The sequence below is a fragment of the Amblyomma maculatum genome, chromosome 10 (genome assembly GCF_055883805.1).
Source record: "Amblyomma maculatum isolate TAMU_Amacu chromosome 10, ASM5588380v1, whole genome shotgun sequence".
Lineage (NCBI taxonomy): Eukaryota > Metazoa > Arthropoda > Arachnida > Ixodida > Ixodidae > Amblyomma > Amblyomma maculatum.
Genome location: NC_139353.1, coordinates 180,764,182 through 180,785,709, shown reverse-complemented (window position 1 = coordinate 180,785,709; position 21,528 = coordinate 180,764,182). Strand labels below are relative to the sequence as shown.

The 21,528-nt window shown below is 49.4% G+C and overlaps 1 long non-coding RNA gene across 2 annotated transcripts in view; it reads left to right on the top strand.

Moving 5' to 3' along the window:
- Positions 1-21,352, top strand: part of LOC146178039 (uncharacterized) — a 117,687-nt gene extending 96,335 nt beyond the window's left edge. The window contains exon 3 of one of the 2 annotated variants that reach the window (XR_014701425.1): positions 21,264-21,352. This is a non-coding gene — a long non-coding RNA (uncharacterized LOC146178039). Of the gene's footprint in view, positions 1-20,231; positions 20,369-21,263 lie in introns of those variants that run through there. The other variant, XR_014701424.1, reaches the window with a different exon arrangement.
- Positions 21,353-21,528: the final 176 nt, after the last annotated feature.

Genomic DNA, 21,528 nt, shown 5'->3' with positions numbered 1-21,528 from the left:
TCAAAGCCTCCTGTGCGCCATCCGTGAAATTGTTCGAGATGGGATGTCACGACGTGAGCAGCTTGCCCGGCCCAATGGCTTCGGAGGAGACGTATATGCTTTTCCAACCTATGGGGGTGCGTGCCCGCCGATGTCCGCGAATGTCACCGACATTGCCTGCCGCCAAGACCTATACACTCCGCGACCAAGACCGGAAGAGAGTTTCCAACAATTCTCCTGCCATCCGCGTAGAGATATTCGCCCTTACTCCAATCGTACATCGCGCCGACCGCCGGACAACTACATCGTCCCGGAACCACCACCTAGATATTCGTCGCGGCCTACCATGCAGGAACCAGCTGACACGCCACTTTTTGACCGACCTCTTCAGGGGTGCTACCGGTGTGGTGTCGCGGGTCACATTTCCCACTACTGCAATCGGCGCGCATCGTTCCAGAATCCCCCGACGCCATCAAATCGACGCGCCGTCCAGCCCTACATCGACAGCTATCGGCCAGAACATTCCTCCCGGAGGGGCCGTTTTCAAAACGAAGGGCCCCGCAGCCATTCGCCTGCGTCTGACCATATGTAACACCACCTCCGTCATATCCTGTGCGCCGCTCCCCGTCTCCACGGCGCCGATCTCCGCTATCAATGACGGAAAACTAGTCAGCGCGGCCAATGGAGGTGAGGTCGCTGGACAAAGTGCACTGCTACCTTTTATTCCTCCGTCTGCGTGCATGTTAAAGAACAAGGTCAATGTGATTGTTGATGGTCTGCCAACGATGGCGTTGGTAGACCACTGGTGCTACAGTTTCAGTAATGAGTTTAGCTTTTAAGAACCTTTTGAAGAGCAAAGTTATGTTTGTTTGGGACAAAACTGCAAATTTTTATGGAGTAAGTGGAGAGTTATTGTATCCGGTTGGGGTATACAGCGTTAGAGTTTTTTTGGGGGCACAGTATTTCCGGCGGAGTTACAGTGCTGCCCCGATCTACACACGACGTAAGCTTGGGGATTGAATTCCTGCGTATGTGCGGCGCTACAGTTGATTGTCGAACGGGAGAGTTAAGTGTTAGTGGTTCTCTGTCTCGTGAACTTTTGGAAGGGACGTCAAATTATGAAGACGTTTTGTGTGTGTGTGTAATGAAACCGTCATACTGCCAAATTCTGCAGTGTGTATCCAGGTGTCCTGCCATGCTATTAACGATTCTTTTGAGGCTACTGTGACGCCTCTTAATTTACAGTGCGTAAAGAAAAATGTATTAGTGCCGCATTCTTTGGTTCGCGTGAAAGAGGGCCGTACCGGACTGTGGGCTATAAATTGCTAATTGGAACCAGTTATTTTTCCAGCGGGCTCCAAGCTAGCTTCATGTAGCGCAACTCTCCCGAATTGTGTAGCTGTCGTTACTCCTTCCCTAGACTACACCGCTACTAACTCACCTGCTGACGAAAAGCTTCTTCCGATGATCAGTGCATCATTGGACACGTCACAACGACAGATATTGAAGAACCTCTTGTCCCAGCACCAACCAGTCTTTGATTTCACGCAGTCCGACGGCTCGCAACGTTTTCTGCTGTCGCGCGCACGCCACAGGATTGACACGGGATCTGCCCATCCGATCCGTCAAAAGCCGTACCGTGTGTCGCCATCAGAGCGTAAGATCATCACCGAGCAAGTCCAAGATATGTTGAACAGGGGCGTAATACAAGAATCCTCCAGTGCTTGGGCTGCTCCCGTCATATTGGTAAAGAAAAAAAGACGGAAGATGGAGGTTCTGCATCGACTATCGTCGCCTCAACTCCATCACTAGAAAGGATGTGTATCCTCTCCCGCGCATTGACGATGCCATAGATTGCTTTTTCTCTGCGTCTTATTTCTCTTCAGTTGATTTGCGATCGGGGTATTGGCAGATTCCGATGGACCCTGCTGACAAGGAAAAAAACTGCATTGATTACGCCGGATGGCCTATTTGAATTTAACGTGATGCCCTTCGGCCTATGTAATGCGTCGGCCACATTTGAAAGATTTATGGACACAATACTTCGTAGCCTCAAGTGGGAAATCTGCATTGGAATTCGGCCGGACTTTTACTGAATATAACAGGCGACTCGCTATTGTTTTAGATTGCCTGCAGAAGGCTGGCCTTGTCCTGAATTCCAAAAAGTGCCGTTTGGGCGAACGTCAAGCGCTGGTACTGGGGAATCTCGTCGACCGCGATGGAGTTCGGCCAGATCCACAGAAGACTGCATCAGTTGCAGCATTCCAACGACCACAGACTCAAAAGGAGCTCCGCAGTTTTCTGGGGCTGTGTTCCTACTTTCGACGCTTTATCCCAAGGTTTGCTGACGTCGCCTACCCTCTGACATCTCTTCTACAAAAGGACGTCCCTTTCGAGTGGACCTGAGATTGTGACGCGTCTTTCCGCCAACTAAAGTTTCTGCTTACGTCACATCCCATACTACGGCACTTGAACCCCTCCGCTCCGACTGAAGTCCACACTGATGTAAGTGGAATTGGTGTTGGCGCTGTGCTTGTGCAACGTTCGGCAACAGGCGAGCATGTAATTGCTTATGCAAGCCGTTCCCTTAGCAAACCTGAGCGTAACTACACTGTTACGGAGCAGGAGTATCTCGCTGTAGTTTTCGGTGTTCAGCTGTTTCGGTGCTACCTATATGGACGCCATTTCATGGTTGTGACGAACCACCATGCCCTGTGTTGGCTCGTCAACCTTCGTGATCCATCTGGTCGTCTGGCACGCTGGGCCCTTCGTCTACAGGAGTACGATTTCACTTTTCGTACAAGAGTGGCCGCAAACATGCCGATGCAGACAGTCTTTCACGTCTTCCTCTTCCTACAACCGAATGTGACTCTGGTGATTTCGATCATTACATCGCCTCCGTCGTGCCCATGTTTCCCGACGCCTGGGCTCTGCGGACTGCGCAAGAGACCGACATAAGCCTCGAGCCACTGCTTGCGGAGGCGCGGGATTCCACTGCTTCCAGCCTATTTTGTCTTCGTGATGGCCTTTTGTACAAAAAGGCTTACTCAAGCACCGGCACGAAATTTCTGCCTGTGTTCCCCGAGAGCTACCGCTCGTGCATCTTACGTGTCATGCACGACGACCCCACATCCGGTTACCTGGGTTCTGCACAAACGCTCCATCGTGCTCGCGACCGGTTTTACTGGGCAACGATGCGCCAGACGACTGAGCGATATGTGGCGAGCTGCACTGAATGCCAACGACACAAACGTCCTACGTCCACGCCACAGGGCCTGCTGCATCCTGTGACTACACCACGTGGCGCATTTGAGAAAATCGGAATCGACCTTATGGGTCCCTTCCCGAAGTCATCCGACGGAAATCGTTGGATCGTGGTTTGTGCCGACTATCTCACCCGCTACTGCGAAACGGCAGCTCTTCCTTCAGCCACCCCTCACCACGTGTCCCTGTTCTTGCTCCGTTCTGTGATCCTCCGCCATAGACCTCCGCGAGTGATCATCAGTGACCGAGGTCGCCAGTTTATGGCAGATGTTGTGGAAGAGCTTCTTCGTTTGTGTGCGTTGCATTTTCGGCATTCCCCACCATATCACCCTCAAACTAACGGCTTGACGGAGCGCAAAAACCGCACACTCACAAACATGGTATCTATGTACATCGCATCTGACCACAAGAATTGGGATACTATACTGCCGTTTATAACGTTTGCATTCAACACTAACGCATGAGACGACCGGCTACAGCCCGTTCTTCTTTATATATGCCCGTCCTCCTCGGTATTGTCTAGACACTATTCTTCCTTACTCCGTCCATGACGAACCGTGCATCGCGGAAACTCTTTGTGAAGCCAAAGGAGCTCGCCGTCTCGCCCGTTTGTGAATTCTCGCTTCGCAAGAACGTTCAAAAGCTCATTACGACAGCCGGCATAACCATGTGTTTTACGCCACTTGAGACTTCTTTGGCGACCTCTCCGAAAGCGTGGTTTAGCCCAGAAAATGTTGGCGCATTACGCTGGCCTTTACGTTGTACTTGAGCGTGTCAGTGAAGTGAACTACCTAATAGCACGTATGACAGCCAGTGGTCGTCGTTTAGACAGAACCGATGTTGCCCATGTCGCCCGGATGAAGCCATGTCACTCTCGTGGAAACGAATAACTACCTCGCCCGGGGGCTTCGTCTGTCCAGGGGGAAAATGTAACAGTAAAGAAGATCAAGCTTACAACACAAGTGAAGGAGAAAGATGTTGGAAAACGACTCTCGTGTCGGACGCGCTGCCGTTTACCAGCTGAGCTCCCTGCCCTAACGTCTTGTTTTTCAGCTCTCCGATGTCTTACCCCCGTCGTAACAATATCATCGTAAATGTTTTCTTCTCCTCTCTCTCTCTCTCTAGGTGGAACCATAGTTATTTTCTGATTTTGGCCTTGACTTCATGGAGGCCTCGCAGTCTTGTTCGAGTAGGCGCTTTGCAGCGGGCCAACCACACCTGATAGTTGACCTCTGCCAGTGTCAAGACAAACTGCTCGCGCCCTCCCTTTGGAAGCGGGTTGAAATAGCGCACAGTGGGGTATGGGATCCCCGCGAGGCCGAAAATATCTTTAGGAGTGCTGAGGGAATTAGGCAGTCAAGAAAGATCGGGCGAAGCAGAAGGGACACAGGTAAATAGTTCCCGACGTCGCAGGGACGAAGGTACGCCTTCTGATTGGTGAGATGCCTCTTGCGAACCTCCACATCAGGGAGGCTCGGCGTGCATCGAGGAAGTGGGCGGTTATTTACTGCCAACTGGGTCTTTCTGCACGTAGCATGTAGCTTGGTTGGTTGTTTTGGTTTGTGGGGCTTAACATCCAAAAGCAACTCAGGCTATGAGAGACGCCGTAGTGGAGGACTCCGGAAATTTCGACCACTTGGGGTTCTTTAACGTGCACTGCCATCGCACAGCACACGGGCGCCTTGCTTTTCGCCTCCATAAAAAAGCGGCCGCCGAGGCCGGGATTCGATCTCGCGTCCTTGGGAACAGTAGTCGAGCGCCATAACCACTGCGCCACCCCGGCGGGGCGCATGTAGCTGATAGGCAGGCAGGGAGCGGAGGAGTGATCATATTGATAATATCTTTGAGGTGTATGTTTCGTGGGTCAACAGCAGACGAGTTTTCCTTCAGGTACTCTATAAGTCCGTGGCTGCGGTTCAATAAAATGATGGGGGTGACTCTGCATGCGGGGTGTTGTGGTGTAGGACCTTTTCAGTGAATTTTCGCAGCCGTGTCGACAGATAGTACAAAGCCATCATTTTTGTTAGCAGCCTGTCGCATTCGACGGCTCTGAATGTCCATATGATGTGCAGGGCGATGTGCAGAGCTCTTGCGAGGATATCCAGATCGGGCAGCCCTAGGCCACCTTTGAATCGGGGCAGGCAGTCAATAGCTCGCTTTGTCTTATCGGGGGCTCCCTGCCACCAAAACGGTATATATGTTTCTGGAGCTGAGTTTTCTTGTCTGTGGGCTGCCAAGAATGCTGGCCACAAAGCTGAGGGTAGAAATCCGCATTGTCTTGATGATGATGGCCTGGGCAGTCAGGGGACATTTTAGAGCTCCAAGATTGTGGGTTAGTTGGTCTTCAGCCGTATTCCGAGTTTTAGGCGCTGGTACAGCGGAATCGAAGAAATACCCGAGGATTCGTGTCTCGCGAGTAACAGAGATTGATTGGATAGCGGTGGGGGAGGAGGTCATGCTCAAGGCCTTAATAGTGGACTTCTTGTGATTGAGGCGAGCCCCACTCGCTTGGCAGTACTCAGTAGTTAGTTCAAGTAGTTTGTCCACTGATGTTGTGTCTGGCACCACCAAAGAAACGTCATCCGCGTAGGCGAACACTGGAGCGCTGGGAGGGCCCGCTGGCAATTGTATTTTGCGGATGCCGCCATATTTAACAACCTTTTGCGGGAGGGGTTCAATCGCTGTGACAGAGCAATGGGGAGAGGGGGCAACCTTGTCGAACACCCCTTTCTACGGGAAAGGCCATTGAGATGCGCACCTGTGCAATCACTGCTGCTCGTGGTGCCGGTGGTGGTTAAAACATTTATAAATAACAATTAAATAGTTACAGAGAGGTGTTTGGGTTAGAGACGTATTGGTCTCCTCCCCTCAGAATACTAGGTGGAGCCCATACTCCAGGGCCCCATTGGGAAGCAGCGCCGACCGCGTCCGTTGAACCAAGGCCTTGTGAGCCTTGAGGTCTCGATAGCCGAGCAGGGCCGCCTCCCAGTCCTCTCTAGTTGGATTGGGGTTGGGGGGAATGGATGGGTTTAACTGGCACGCCCAAACCATGTGGAAGGTGTCAGCCACCTCCCCGCAGTACTGGCACGCACCATCAAAAGAAGGAATGAAATGTTTAAGCACCGCCGGGCACAGTACAGCATTGGTAAAATTTTTGATGAGGAGGCGCTCGTCAGCGCGATCCAGTCCCTTACAAAGGGCCGGGTAGCGCCTGTAGTAATCGGTGATGTCTTTGAATGTAAGGGCCAGATTGTATGTTTGGGAGTAGGCTTCCAAGGACAGGGCGATACCCCGGGGAGAGAGTGCGCGGGCAGCCTGATCGGCCTGTTCGTTTCCTTTGAGTCCCTGGTGACCGGTTGCCCAAATGAGGTTATGCGTTGCTGGGTCTATGTATTGGCAGCTAGATTGCAGTATACGCCGGGCAAGCGGGGGAGCCCATCCCAGCCTATAATTCCGACAGGCCCCTCGTGAGCCGGTGATGTGTTTCGAATTGGGAATATTGAGAGCCAGAGCGATATCAGTCTCCTCCGCGTGAGCTGTGCTGTAGGCTTTGAAAGTTAGCCAGTTATCCGTGTTTGTGTGGTGTACGACTGCAGCCGTATACCCCCCCCCCCCCCCCCGTGGTAAGGGCCGGCAACATCACATAATACACGTGTTGCTGGTGACCATAGTATAGCTCCAACGCTTCCGCGCGCGCCTGGCGACGACCTTTATGGTCTTCTTTGGACATGTTGCGGGGAAGGGGTCTGACCCGGAGGGCGCGTCTTCAGATTTCTGGCACTCTCCCGCTTTCCTCAATGTGGTAATCGTGTTTGATGTGTAGCCGGTCCAAGAGGCGGCGACCGGACGTGGTCTGTGTAAGACGTGTGCATTGGCTTAGTAAGTGGGCTTCTCGTAGCTCCCGGAAGGTGTTCACCACGCCCCGATCCAGAAGTCTCTGGTTGAATATGCTGACCGGAAGGTCGAGAGCCCGCTTGATGACTTTTTGGTGAATTGCCTCCAATCGATCCTAATCGTGTTTATGCAGGCACAAGTAGGGTGTCGAGTAGAGGGTTCTCCTCGTTACAAAAGCATGGGCAAGCCGCAGTGCATCCTTGTTTCTTAATCCGCCCCGCTTGTTGGAGACCCGGTGGACCATACGGCTCACCTGGTCTCCCACCATGAGAAATTTGGCCAGAGTGGTGACGACTTTGCATTGAGTGCGTATGAAGAAGCCAAGGACGCAGATCTCTTTGGCCTCCCGGATCGGTCCTGAGGGGAGACTGATGCGAAGCTGAGTTGTATCTCGAGGGGAGGGACGTACGTGCACAAATTATGATTTAGCTGGGGCGCACTGGAGTCCGCATTAGGTCGCGTAGTCGTCGACTACGGTCGCCGCTGCCTGCAGGCAGGACTCCATGTGGCCCAGGTTACCTTGCGTGGCCCAAATTGTGATATCATTCGGGTAAAGTGCGTGATGTATCACGCGAAGAAAAGCCAACTTGAAGGGAAGATGAAGCAAGGCTAAATTGAAGAGGAGAGAAGAAAAGACAGCGCCTTGAGGTGTTCCTCTCGAGCCGAGTGTGTATGGCCCGTGTTCTGCATCTTGTATGCGTGTGTAGGCTTGGCTGTCTGTAAGGAATCGCTTATGTAATTGAATGTTTTGTTACCACAGTTGGTGTGACTTCGGTGATCGAGGATTACTTCGTGCTTCACATTGTCAAATGCGCCTTTAAGGTTCAAGGCCAGGACCACCTTGTCATTATGGGGACATTCGACAGGATCTAAGATGTCGTGGTGGAGCTGAAGGAGTATATCCTGCTGATTTTTTGAGGGCGGAAACCGAACATGGTGTCCGCGAAAATGTGCTGTGTTTCGAGAAATTCGGAGAATCTGTCACGCAATATTGTCTCCATCAGCTTGCCGACACAATACGTGCGAGAGATGGGGCGAAGGTTCTTCACATCAATAGGTATGCCGGTTTTCGGGATAAAGGTGACGAGAGTCGACTTCCAATCGAGAGGGAGAGGAGTGTCTCCGTCCCAAATACTATAGATGTATTTGTGAGGCAGGATATGTGCTGCATCGGGAAGGTTGGCCAAAAGCTTGACTGTAACCTTATTGCGCCCGGGTGCATTGCCGCGTTTCATCTTGCTTAAGACCGCCCGGAGGCAGTCGAGCTGGAACGTAGTGTCCAGCTCCGTGTTCGCTTTGCCTGCATACGAGTAGGCAACCGCCCGGGGGTCCTTGGTGGTGCACAGGTATCGGTCCCTGAGTGTGTGCGCTAACTGTGTTGTCGTTCCTCTAAACTTGTGCATTACTTTGTGTAAGTGGCATTAGGTTTCCGTGCGTGTTTGTGTTGGATCGATGAGAGCGAGGAATAGGGGCCACTTATTACGACCAGACATCTGGCGCGCAGCCGTGTTGCACCTGTCTACCCAGTTAGTGTCGGCTAGCTGAGCAGCATATTCCGCAGCTTTATGTGTGAGTTCGAGGATGCGTTTTTTGAGGCGTTTGTTATGTTTCTGGTTTTTACATCTTTTGGTGAGGCGGCGGCGGGCCTCCCAAAGATGTAGGAGGAGGAGCATCTGCTTTTCGTGTTGTTTCAGTGCAGACGTGAGTGATTTGTACCAGGTGTCATATCCCGACTGGAGGGGGTCTACGATAGACGGAATTTTGCGGAATTTTGTCTAGTCCGGGACACAAGCTTGTGTTTGTGGGCGTTTCAGTGGACGCGTGTAGACAGTTGTGTAGGTTATACAGTGATCGCTACCAACAGTTTCCTCTGTGTTCAGCCAGTCGGCATGGCGTATGTTGCGTGTAAATGTGAGGTCCGGGCAAGTGTCGCATTGAATCGAATTTCCTACACATGTTGGGTTGGTGGAGTCGGTGTGGAGGGTGAGTACGAGTGTAGAGAGAAGTTGCGCAAGGTTCCTCCCACGTGCTTTCTCCCGGGGATACCCCCAGAGCCTGCTCTGTGCAATAAAATCACCAACAATCAGAAGTGCGTCCTTTCCCGCTACTTGCATAGCTTGCGTGAAAATTTCGCTTAACTTAACGTTCTTAAGTTTCGGGGGACAATAATGTTTAGAATGTGTACAGGTGGGTCAGACCGGCCTAGGGGCAGTACCGATACCATCATGTACGCGAACGGTGGTGTTGTGGGGAGTGTGACTTCCTGGGCAGTATATTGCATGTGAACAAGTATACATGTCTGCGAGTTGTGTTGAAATGTAGTGTAGTTTGTGAGCTTGACGGCTACGCCGGTTTCCTGAAGGGAAACCGCGGTAACGAGGAATTCAGAGGTCACAAGGTAGAGACGGTGTTCATCCCGCTTCTTGCTGTTGTTGAGAACTCTGCAATTCCACTGCGTTAGTGTAAGCGGCTGAGTTGTTCTGGCTCTCGACGTAGGGCTTGGGGCCATCGCAGTCCGCTAGTACCCGGCGCAGACATGCAAGATTCTTCAGAACGGTCAGACTCATTGAAAATGGCTCTGTTAAATTTTGGAGGGCGGTTAACGTTCCTCATTGCACCCATGCGCTTAAGAATGCGAGGATTTTCCTGTATTCATTTTTGGATAATGTGAGCTACAGCTTGTGTCACCTGTGTGATGACACTGTCCATCTGACGCGCGATTGTGGCATGGATAATTTTGGAAAGATCAGCCAACAGCGTTTCAGTAGCGGTGACCCGGGTCTCCAGGGTTCCGAAGCGACTCTGCATATTATTAGGAATCTCCCCGTCTGTTATGTTTTCTTCCTCGTCGCTAGAGGAGAGTGGCATAGGGATTTTGTTTTTCAGCGAGTTAAGCTCACTGGCTAGTTTCTCGTTTTGAGCTCGCAAAAGGGCAAGCTCGCGTTTAAGTTCCTGCGTCTTGGCGGTGCTGGTGAAGGGGGAGGGGAAGACGACGAGAAGGCGACCCTCGCCCTGCTGCCTACCTTGGATTGTTTGCAGGCGGCGCCGCCAGGAGGAGGCTTTAGAGCTGGAAACTCCGCGTCTCCGGGTGGAGGCGTTGATCCCGCTGTCTTGCAATTTGGTGGCGTTCCGCCGCGGTTGTGTGTCTCCTGTTGGCGTTTCTGTTTTGCGGGGGGCCCAATGTCCTGGGCCTTGGCTGTTGAGGCCTCGTTTAAGAGAATTTTATTGGTACTGAAGGTTCTGGTACAAGACAAGGCTTCATGATGATCTTTTGACACAGCAATAAAGGACACTTACAAAAATGTTACAAGAATACAATGAGCATTCAGGCATACAAATTTTCTATTTGGTTATTACATCCTACTGGTGTTTTACACATGTTGACATTATGCAGCATCTTGCGTACAACGCAAGGAGAGGATATGCAAGTAGACAAAAATACAGGCAAACACTCGTCCATCTTCCTAGTAAGGAAGGATGGACGCGGTCACGTTTCCATTAACAATGGAAATGAAGCGCGTTGACCAATGCAGGAGGAAGGCCTCCTCCCCGAGCATTGCAAGTTCTTCATTTAGATGCCTCAATAAAAGAGTTCTGAAACGATGGAACAGAAGGAACATGGCTCTCTGCGGGCGTCCCCGCAGACGCGCATATCCTCTGCGCTTCCAAATTACGAAAGCGCCAATGCACATCATGAGTTCGGCAAAGGCACCTCGGTGACGGCTTTGCCACTGAATGTGTGTCTGAAACATGCGGGTTACAAGGCGCCAAAAAATGCGCGCAACCTGACATTCGTAGACGGAGTGATTTAAAGTTTCGGTGCGACCACATTGCGGGCATGAGGCGGAGGGCGCCACGCCCCACGCCGCAAGACGATCGGCCGTGGGTAGCGCTTCCCATTGCCGGAGCCAAGTAAAGCTTCTTACATCTGCTGGGAGGGAAACAATTGTGCGATTCATCCTCCTTCTTTTGCGCATTTTCCCCATTGGTCATCGTTAAGAGATTGGAGCGCTGCACCTTCACAAAGCTCGCTCGTAGTCATTTCTCTAGGGTCACATTCAGGCATCGTGTTATTAAAGAAATGCAATGAGTTAATTACATACATGTAAAAGGGTGGCGGTCTCTCGGCCGCCGGGCCCTTCCGAACAGGAAGAGCAAAGAAACGACGCGACATACCCATTAGGTATGAGGACAGCTCGCTGCCTCGATACATTGTGTCAGAAATCATGTCCCACATGGTTTTCAAGGCCAATGCACGACACATGACATCAAGATCTGGATGTTGAAGCCTCCCATGTTGGTAGGAAGTCGAACAAAAACTCTTGCCACGCTTTCCGCATGGCCATCCCAGAAACATGAGCCACACAGGGTGGCTAAACTCTGAAGGACTCGACGAGGAGGACGTGCGACCTTGGCAACATAGAAAAGAAATGCTATGATGGAAGTTTTGATCAGGTATGCGCGTTCTGATGAATTTCCCCGTGCATTCGCGGGAGCTGGTTTGGGTTTGGTAAAACTTTATTTCCCACAGTAGGGGTCCTGTAGGACACTCGGCTAAGCGCCAGGTGTAGACGGCAGCTCCCACGTCGGCACAGAGAGCCCGAAGCTCTCCGCCGCCGCGCGGGCCTCCTGGACAGCCCGAAGCTGATCATGTAGTGAAGCACTTTTTAAAACTTTGTCCCAACGTTCCTTGTTCTTGGCGTAGGCGTCACTCGATGCACAACCACACAGAATATGGTTTAAGTCTACACGGTCACTGCACCGTTCACACACATGTCCGTCGTAGTCTGGGTCGATGTGCTTCATGCGCCAGGGAATGGGGTATGAGTTCGTTTGGAGCAAGCGTAACGTGACTGATTGGCTGCGGGTTAATTTCTTATCCTGGAGGGAAAATGCTCGTCTGCCCAGATAAAAGTGCTTAGTGAGCTCGTTGTACGTGAATAATTGATCTCTGTACTCGATATGTGGAGTAGCAAGGGAAACCGGAGGGACGCGGTCGATGAGTCCTCGCGCCGCCTCGTGTGCGATCTCATTGAGATTCCGCAGGCCGCCCCCTAAGCTGCCCATGTGTGCCGGGAACCATACGATGGAGTGATCGGTGATGTTACTTCCGCCTAAGATCCGTAGCGTCGTCTTGTCTATCCCGCCCTTGGCGAAAGCTCGAGTGGCTGCTCTAGAACCGCTGTATACAGTTGTGAAGTCCGAGTCTTTTAGAGCTAGTGCTATCGCTGCTCGTTCAGCTACCTCTGGCTTCTTGGTGTAAAGTGTGAGTGAGTTGCGCTTACGCCCGTGTCCGTCGACTACTGGTGCGTTCTCCCGCATATTATACACACCGGATTGCATTCGTGAGGGGCCATCCCCGCAGTACCAGCCCCCACGTTTTGGCCACAAAGTCCGCATCTTTCATTCACTGGAGTGGGACAATTGTCCGCCCGGTAACCCAGGGTGCCACAACGGTAGCACGCTGGCGCTGTCTTCTTGTAACCCCTTACGGGAGTCAGTTCTGCGTTGTAGTGTACGTGCCGCAGAACGTTACGTCCCGCGAAAGTGAGTACAGCTACGTTGGAGTTCCCCAGCTTGCGCACATGGACGAGTTCTCCACCACGTCACTGCACACTATGTTTCAAAGAGTCACAGGCTTCTAAGTAGTGCACAGTTACTCCGCGACACACATCACCGGTGAGCTTGAGGTGCCCGTGAAGCGGGAGCGGTTCTTTGCTGGTGTTAACTTTGAAGTCCGTGAGCAGCCTCTGAACTACTCGGCTTTCTGCGTGCCACAGACAATGATGTTTTGTTCCCAATTGGGAGAAATTGTGATGGCGTTCTTGTGCTGCCTACCGATGTATTGAGAAATTGCAGCGCCGATCTCACCCTGTTGAAACGCAGTCTTGAGGTCAACCGTAGTACTTGGCTTGATCAAGATCCGCATAAAGCACCTTGCACCTATTTATGTATTGTACGGGAATGCGCGCGAGCTCAAGTGTTCTAAACAGGTACTCGTGACTCAGGCGGTCGAATGCCTTCTCTTGGTCCAGGGAGCAAAGAAAGCCATTGAGGCTGCGCGATTTCGTCCATATCAAAATGTCTCTCAGAGCTATGCCATGGAGTACTGTACCGAGCGGCCTGGGACACAGCAAGACTAGCTCGGGCCTACTATTGACGATAGAGAAGACATCAGGCGCAAGGAGAGACATTTTGCAATTGCCTTGTAGTCCGTATTTAGAAGGGTTATTGGCCTCCAAGCTTTAAGGTCGCTGCTCCTGGAGGTGTCCTTGCACAGGAGTGTGATGAGGCCTTCGTTCATACTTGGAGTTTGTTTCCCTCGCTCTAGGCCGTCGTTTTCTAAGTTGGTCAAAGCGGTCTTTAGCGCCGGCCAAACCTTTATGTAAAAAACTGGCGGGAGTTCGTTAATACCCGGCCTTCTGTTTGGCTCCATCTGTTTAGGGCTGTGTGTAGCTCTTCAGACAACTGCCATGTGTCATCCAGGTTAGGTGCGTCAGTTGCTGCCTGCAGCTGGAACGATATGGGGGTGCAAGGCTCAGCAGCGCAAAATTCGATGTAGAGATCGCGTGCTAAACTCAATACCTGCTCAGAGTTCGTAGCAATATGGCCGATGATTGGATCGTCGACTGCAGAGAGAGTTTCGTTCTTTCTGGCAAGGCGACGGCGTAGCAGATGACGGGAACACCCTGCCTCGGTTTCACATTGTTCAGTGCGTGCTGTTGCGCGAAGTCTGTTTCAGCGCCGATTAAGAAGACGATGGAGCTCATTACGCAGGGTGGCCAATGCCGCGGGAATGCTCGGTCCCTGAGAAAATGGGGTCGATATTGCGATGATGGCATCCGAGACTATTCGGATTTCTTCTCTCTCTTCCTGCGCCATCTTCTTCCTCCACTCTTAGAGGCAAATCTGGATGGAGATTTTCATATTATTACAGCTTGTTGCATTCATGTTAACGGAGATGTAACGCTTTATAACTTTGACGACTTCCTGCTGGACACGCTAGTCATCCAAAAGTCGCGTGTTTAATTTCCAGCAACCCTCTTCTCGTGGAGCAATATCACCCGCACACAAGCGCGTGATAAGCAGCCTGTGATCACTTAGGGCATTGGGGAATACCCACACAGAGTGCAGGGAACCAGCTACGCTAACAGAGACATAGACGCGGTCAATATGGCTTTCGAGACGACGCCGAGACCAGGTCATGCCGGCGTGACCAGGTTGAGTGCGCGCCAAGCATCGGTTAAGTCTAACTTCTCCACAAGATCACGCAAGGCATGTGCGCCATTGTGGTCTCGTCCAAGCCGTCGCGGTGTACCTCGAAGAGAGCGGCGGTCTTCCTTGAAGAGGACACAGTTAAAATCGCCCAATAACACTATTTTAGCTGGGCCAATCTTTCTTCTAGGTCCTCGAAAATTCTCGCTGTTCAAAACGGCATGGGGCATATACATTAATGATGCGCATGCCATTGTTAAGGTCAATTGAGACAAAACGTCCTGCGTTGTCCCGATCATGGCGTAGGACTGACAGGCCGGTATCTCTTAGGAAATGAGCGGAACTCCCCCTTAAAACATTTAAATTCGCTCTACAAACTTTCTTGCCCAGTATTAAAACTTGTATGATTATTTGCTTATCTTCAATGTATACTGCTTTCATTATTCTATTTTTATATTTTGTTATTTTTTTGCGCCTATGCCATCTTCCTAAATTACCCATGTACCTCGTTCTTTTTTATGCGCTTTGTTTTTCAGAGATTTGTACACCTATTGTGTTAACCTTCTGTTTTATACATCACTCCGTGCAAGAGTTGAGTTTGGCCATTCGGTAGATTATTTTCTCTTTTATCGGAATTTCACCGTTAAAATGGAAGAGCTAGCTAGGCCTAACTATCAGACCTAGCGTCGCGTGCACTACCCCACGTCGACGGACGCCGGCCCCTCTGGCGGCCCGCAGACTACCACTATGAAAAGCGTTGTGGACGGAGATGATATTGACATCACAGAATTCGAGGACGGTGAGTGGGAGACCGTTCTCAGCATGCACGACCGCATGAGGAAGAAAGATGCGAAGCCCGCGTCGAGCTCCGTGAACGCCGGCGAGCACGGCACCGGCGAGAAGAAATCTGCCATTCAGAAAAGCAGGCAAGATCCCAACATCCGCAAGAGGGCACCAATGCTGCAGCTGCCGGAGAGCGACTATAAAATATTCTTCAGGCCAATAGGCTGGGATTTAAATGACTATCTGCCACGTCGCCTACTGCAGGCCATGTGCGCGTCAGCAAACCTACCCTATGTAAACGTCCTGGACGAAGATATTTCAAGGATCAACTCCGGGAACAACACGTACACGATCAGCACGCCCAATCGTCAACGAGCGAGCACTTATGTGAGCATCAAATCCATATTTATAGACCAGAAGATGCTCGACATGGCGCCCTACATCGCGGCGCCCGACGACGCTATTAAGGACGTCGAATACAATGCCTACGACATCGGAACGCCGGAGGAAGTCCGCCAAGGCTTTATCAAGCGGAACCCGAACATCGCCGTACTCAACGCAAGGAGAATCGGCAACTCAAGACCTATCCTGATCACCTTTGGAGAGGAAAGGCTCCCAAGACAAGTTTTCTACTGGGGATCAGTGTTCACCGTCTACTCGTACCGTGAGCGGGTAGAGACATGTTACAACTGTAGGAAGACGGGGCACAGGACGGATGTGTGCTCCAAGCCACGGCTAGAGCGTTGCCGCAGATGCGGCGAAAACCACCCGGAGTCAACGGATGGAGACCTACCGACGCGTAAGCCCGAATGCACTGCATGCGGGGGGATGCACAACACCGGCAGCAGGAATTGAAAGCATAGGCTGCTCACGACGCAGCCCCACCAACCCAAGAACGACCTAGGGCAACATGACTCTGCACACCAGCCACGATCGCGGGTCGACGACAACCACAAAGGCTACCGGGGGAGCAGTAGGTCGAACTCCTTTCCACCACTGCCGGGGACAGGAGACGGAGTCGTCGGCTCAGGACTTGACCAAGTCAAAGGAAGGAGTCCAAGCAAGAGTGGAGACACAAGCAAAAAGGTGAGCTGGCCAGTTAAGACCTCCCCTTGGGAAGCGGCTCGAGAGAAGGAACTGGTAGAACAACTCGGTAATAGGGAAAGAGAGCTTGAAACCATAAAGAAGGAATTGACAGAAATGAGGAAACTTGTTATTGATAACACGAAAATGCAGAGGGTACTAGACAAGTCACCTATTCAAAATTCACAAAGCACTAATAATTCGTCTTCATGTAAGACTAACGAAATGGTACAAAACGAAAAATCAATGGAGACGGACACCCGAGCTCCCGCAAAAAGACCTCTATCCAGAGAGGAAAACACAGAAGACAGCAAGCCCAAAAAGGCGGCAGAAAATTGGAATGAGGAAGCATCGACCCCGACCCAGGCAGCACATTTCATCGGTCCAATAATGGGGATTGATTGGGGATTACTGGGCCACAAGTGGCCCAATGGTGCCATTGAGCTACCAATAATGTGCAGCCACGCTATACCATAATCATTATTGGTCCAGTGAACTTCACCCATATCCGTTATTGGCATTCAACCGGCTAAGAGCGGTCAATAATGCCCATTCATATTGAACAGTTTGCCATTATTGTATACACAATGAGGCAGCCTGGTCATTATTGGTCAACCAGCTGCAATTGTTTGCCAATATCTTCCACACCATGGTATAACCTGGTAAATATTGTCCGGTCAATAACAACGGCTTCTCAATATTGAATATATCTAGGCATACAGTGGTCAATAATGTCCAACCAACTTTGGCGGCTTCCTAACATTGTAATATCTTGGTTTCTAGTGGTCGTTATTGTCTAATGAGCCTTGATGGCTGACCAGCATTGCACATATCGTGGCATAGCTTGGCTAATATTGTCCGACCATTATGGTTGCCTCGTCAACATTGAATATATCTTGCCATACATTGGTCAATATTGCCCCACCAGCTTTGGTGGCATCCTAACGTTGTATATATTTTGGATTATAGCGGTCAATATTGCCTAGTGAGGTCTGATGGCTGGCCAGCATTGCACATATAATGGCATAAATAGGTTAATATTGTCCGGCCGTTATGGTTGTCTTGTCAGCAATAAATAAATCATGGCATATATTGGTCAATAGTGACCCGCCTGTCATGGCGGCCTGCCAACAATGTATACATATGCATTATATTGTTCAATATTGTTCGATGGACTGTGATGGCTAGCCAGCATTGCACCCTAATGGCATAGGTTGGGCAATAATGTTCTGCCAATATGGATGGCTTGTCAACATTGCATATATCTTGACATAGATTGGTCAATATTGTCCCATCAGCTTTGATAGCATCCCAACATTGTATATATCATGGTTTCTAGTGGTCGATATTGTCTAACGAGCTTTGATGGCTGGCCACCTTTGCACATTTCAGGCTGCGGCGGCGCTAAATAAACAGTAGAAGCAGCTCTGACCGACAGAGACATTTCTAATGCTTGCATCTCAATATGACAGTGTGTTGGGGCTAATTTCGTCGCAACTAAATTTTTCGCTGGCCTGGACGTCAGGTTACGTTCAACTGTAGAAGATATTCATACGCCATACGTAATTTGGGCCATCATATATATAATGTTTATTGGGATTAATGTATAGATTGTCCTAAAATTGTTTGACTGAGCTGACCAGACAAAATGAACAGAAGTGCCCATCACGGAAAATGTAGAATATATTTTTCTGAATACATTTTTCGTGATTCGCTAATTGTTGTGGATGACCTGCGATTATACTTGACAATTTTGGTAGAGAACTCTTTTATTTACGACTTTAGGCACGATTAATTGTTATGTAAAATTCTGCATATAATATATTCGAGACAATTCCTGCAGACTAGAGGCCCGGATGTCGATCACGCGTGGACGTAGCTAACACAGATAGAGTTCCGAACTTTAGCCAAGTGTTGAAAAAATTCTGACAGCACGTGGAATCTACACTGCAGAAATTAGCGAACGCGAGATTAATGCTACTGCATACGGTGCATTACGTATCATTATCGTTATCAACTAAACGCAGCGTCATTACCATTGATTCTGTCATCATTGTCATATAATGCTACTGCATACGGTGCATTACGTATCATTATCGTTATCAACTAAACGCAGCGTCATTACCATTGATTCTGTCATCATTGTCATTATCACTAATTGCAGCGTCATTCTCGTCGCTATCCTCACGGTAGACAATGAGAATTACGTATGGTGCTAGTTTCGCGATCCAGGGTTTAGCGCAGTTGGTTAAAGCGTTAACTAGGCTAGGAATTCGATTCCCGGTGGAGACGATTTGTTTTTCTGATCTCGTCAAATCAGGATGATTGAAAGTGATTGACACATCAATGCACAGATCCGATGCGCAGATATATCCATGCACAGATCTCGAACACATCTCGCGCACAACTCTCGCGCACGGGATTTCGTTCCATGGGCCTATTTATACGCATACGAGTACAAGCATACGCGCACGCTCGAGCACACATCTGATCTGACAAGCAAATGTTTAATAGATGCGTGTCCGCGAAAAAAATCCTGCGCAGTCAAGAAACGCAAGGTGCTCAAATGCAAAGAACGCAACAGAACGTGTGTGTCGCTTGAACAAACACCAGAGGTTACGTTTGGATAGTAAACGCAGAAACGATCGAATATATCCGGTGAATCCACATCCTGTAAACGTTTGTCCATGATTGGAAACACGCCCGCGTAGCATCATTATTTCCGCCTTTTTTTTACGTGATGGAAAGAAACCCAACATGTTCAAGCTAAGAAGAGGTGGGAGAGATCGATCGCGCTAGCCAATCAAACACGCACTGCATGATTCGCCATTACCCTAGCTGTTTCCGGCATTCAGCATAAGCACCGACTATACCTACTAGCTGTTCTTATAGACAGATATGTTGGGCTGCTTTCAGGTCCTTTGAGTTCTAATATCTACTAAACACAAATTTGTATTGTACTCTTTTGCGCTCTGCTGTGGGCTTCAGCAACAGACAAAGACTGAACGACTTTGGCCATCGGTGCAGCAGCGCATAAAATATTTCAGCTCAAAGAAAAAATACAAGCAACATATATTCTACGTTATGTCTAGCTAATTCACTTGACAAGAAAACAAATCTGAACTGTCCTGGAATGGTTCGTATTCTAATGCGACGTAAATCGCACACTGCCAAAACGTAGTGTACATGTAAAAGATAATAAAAAACTCAACAGCACTGCATGGGGCAAGGCAAAGGAAAAAAAAAATTAAAACAATTACCTACAGTGTAATGAATGCGCGCACATGTGTCGCCAGCATATATGGTAACAAAATTGAAATTGTATAATAACGATGTTCTTTACGGAAGTTATTTTTGTTTGAAAGCTGTAATAATGGCTCATAATGATGCATTTGACCACAGCGTTTGACAGCGCTCTCCTAAGCATTGTTCAGAAACTATTCTTGAAACATTCTATGCCTTATTATCCAACCATATAATCACCGCACCGAAGGCGTTTCCCTTCAGAGAACTAAATAATTCTATCCCATCATGTCAACCAGGCAGCTAATTGCAATTCATATATATTAAAAGTAATGCGAGTGCGTTACTTTAGCAGTTTTGAGGCATTTTTAGAGAACACCACTCTCGAAGAATTTAACACATAATTGAGAATTAGGGTTCCTTTGTGAAATATTCTGCCGCTTTCACAAGCGCTGCTTCCGCGGGCTGAAAGATGATTATATCGCGTTTCTTTCTGAGGACAACCTTGTCTCAAGTTCGTGGATATAGTTTCAATGTTGACCCCTGGTTTCTTTCTATGTTTTCTTTACTGCAAATTTAGTTCTTCGGATCTTAGCTCGTCGAGTATTTTGTATTTCTTGATATGCCCACGCTTAGTCCTAAGCGGATTTTTTCTTGCTCTAAATGTCCACCTGATTTGAAAAAAAAAAAAATAAAAATGAATTACATGGGAATTTTAACCTTGAAGTACTCGTAGTTATGGTCGTTTTCGCTTTTCTTTTCCTTAATAGGAATACAGCAAGTATACGGGCTGTTGCATCGCTCAGTTGCGCGTGATGACGTTTCAAGAGCACTTTGTCATGTACAGCGACCTGTGTGCCATCTTTAATAAAAAAAAGTATGTCCATTTGTTCGATCAAAGGACGATTCCGTGAAAACTGAAGATTGTTTTACGTATGTGATTATTATTTGAAAGTATGAGGCAAAACGTATTTTGCATTAACAAAAAAAAATATAGCGAAATTATCATTCCACTGAAAATGTTACCGAGCCAACAGTCGAGGCGACCAAAGAGCTCCGAACGCACTCCTCGTTGTTTTAGCGAAGCCAAGGGCAAAACTCTGCGCATTCCTCCTCAAAAGCTTGGCGCAAAGAACATATGGTTTCCATTCTCTCGTCCTTTTGTCCCCTCTCAGCCCGAGGGCCTTGACTAAAGCAATTCTCCAAACCGCTTTCAACTTCCCGTCTTGTAGCCTTTTCTCCCCGTAAAGCAGTCATCGCGGAAGGGCAGCGACCTTCACTGCCCTCTCTTTCCTCCCGGCTAGGCAGGCGTTGCTCACAATGCCCCCTACTCTACTCCCGCTCACTCTTCCCTTCCTTCCCGTCAACTTTCCTGGCCGGCAGCCTTCTGGGCTCACGTGGTCCTGCGGGACCTCTTTCATTTCTCTCACCCCCTTTCGAGCTTTATGCCTACTCTTTCGACAGATCTCAAGCAAAAAAAAAAAGAAAAAGAGGGAGAGAAAACACAACCATCCTTCTGCCCCCTTCCAACCGTGCCTCAAAACTCGACACAAGCCGCTGATTCAGAGGCGTCTGGTCGGCCACACAATCCCCACCCGCTCGAGCTGCTCGAGCTCCCGCAGCTTTGGACAGCAGAACCGAAAAGCCAAGCCTTGTGAAAGTTCCGATTCGTTTTAATGGCCATGCCTGAAAGAGGATATTTGTGAGTACCACCAGCATTTTAAGTTGTTTGTTCATAACTGAGCTCTCTGAGATTATTTCTTGCTTTGTCTCCTTGTAAGATCGCTACTTTTTCTTACCAGGTGTATAAAGCATCAGATCCCTGGGATGTACTTTGTGTGGCAGCATTCATTTTGGATTGTTGCAACTGAGGTCTGCAAATCTGCGCTAGCCGTATGGTAAGATACTTTTTTTTGCATTATTTGGTGCAGTCTGTTGTCAGCCTTGATCATCATGTCAATAACCGATATGCTTGCGAGAACGGAAAGTCATTTATTTCGACCGCACCACGCCAGACAGTTCTGAACTGTATTTTCAGCGCAATGTTTTGTATGCATAAACTCTGGT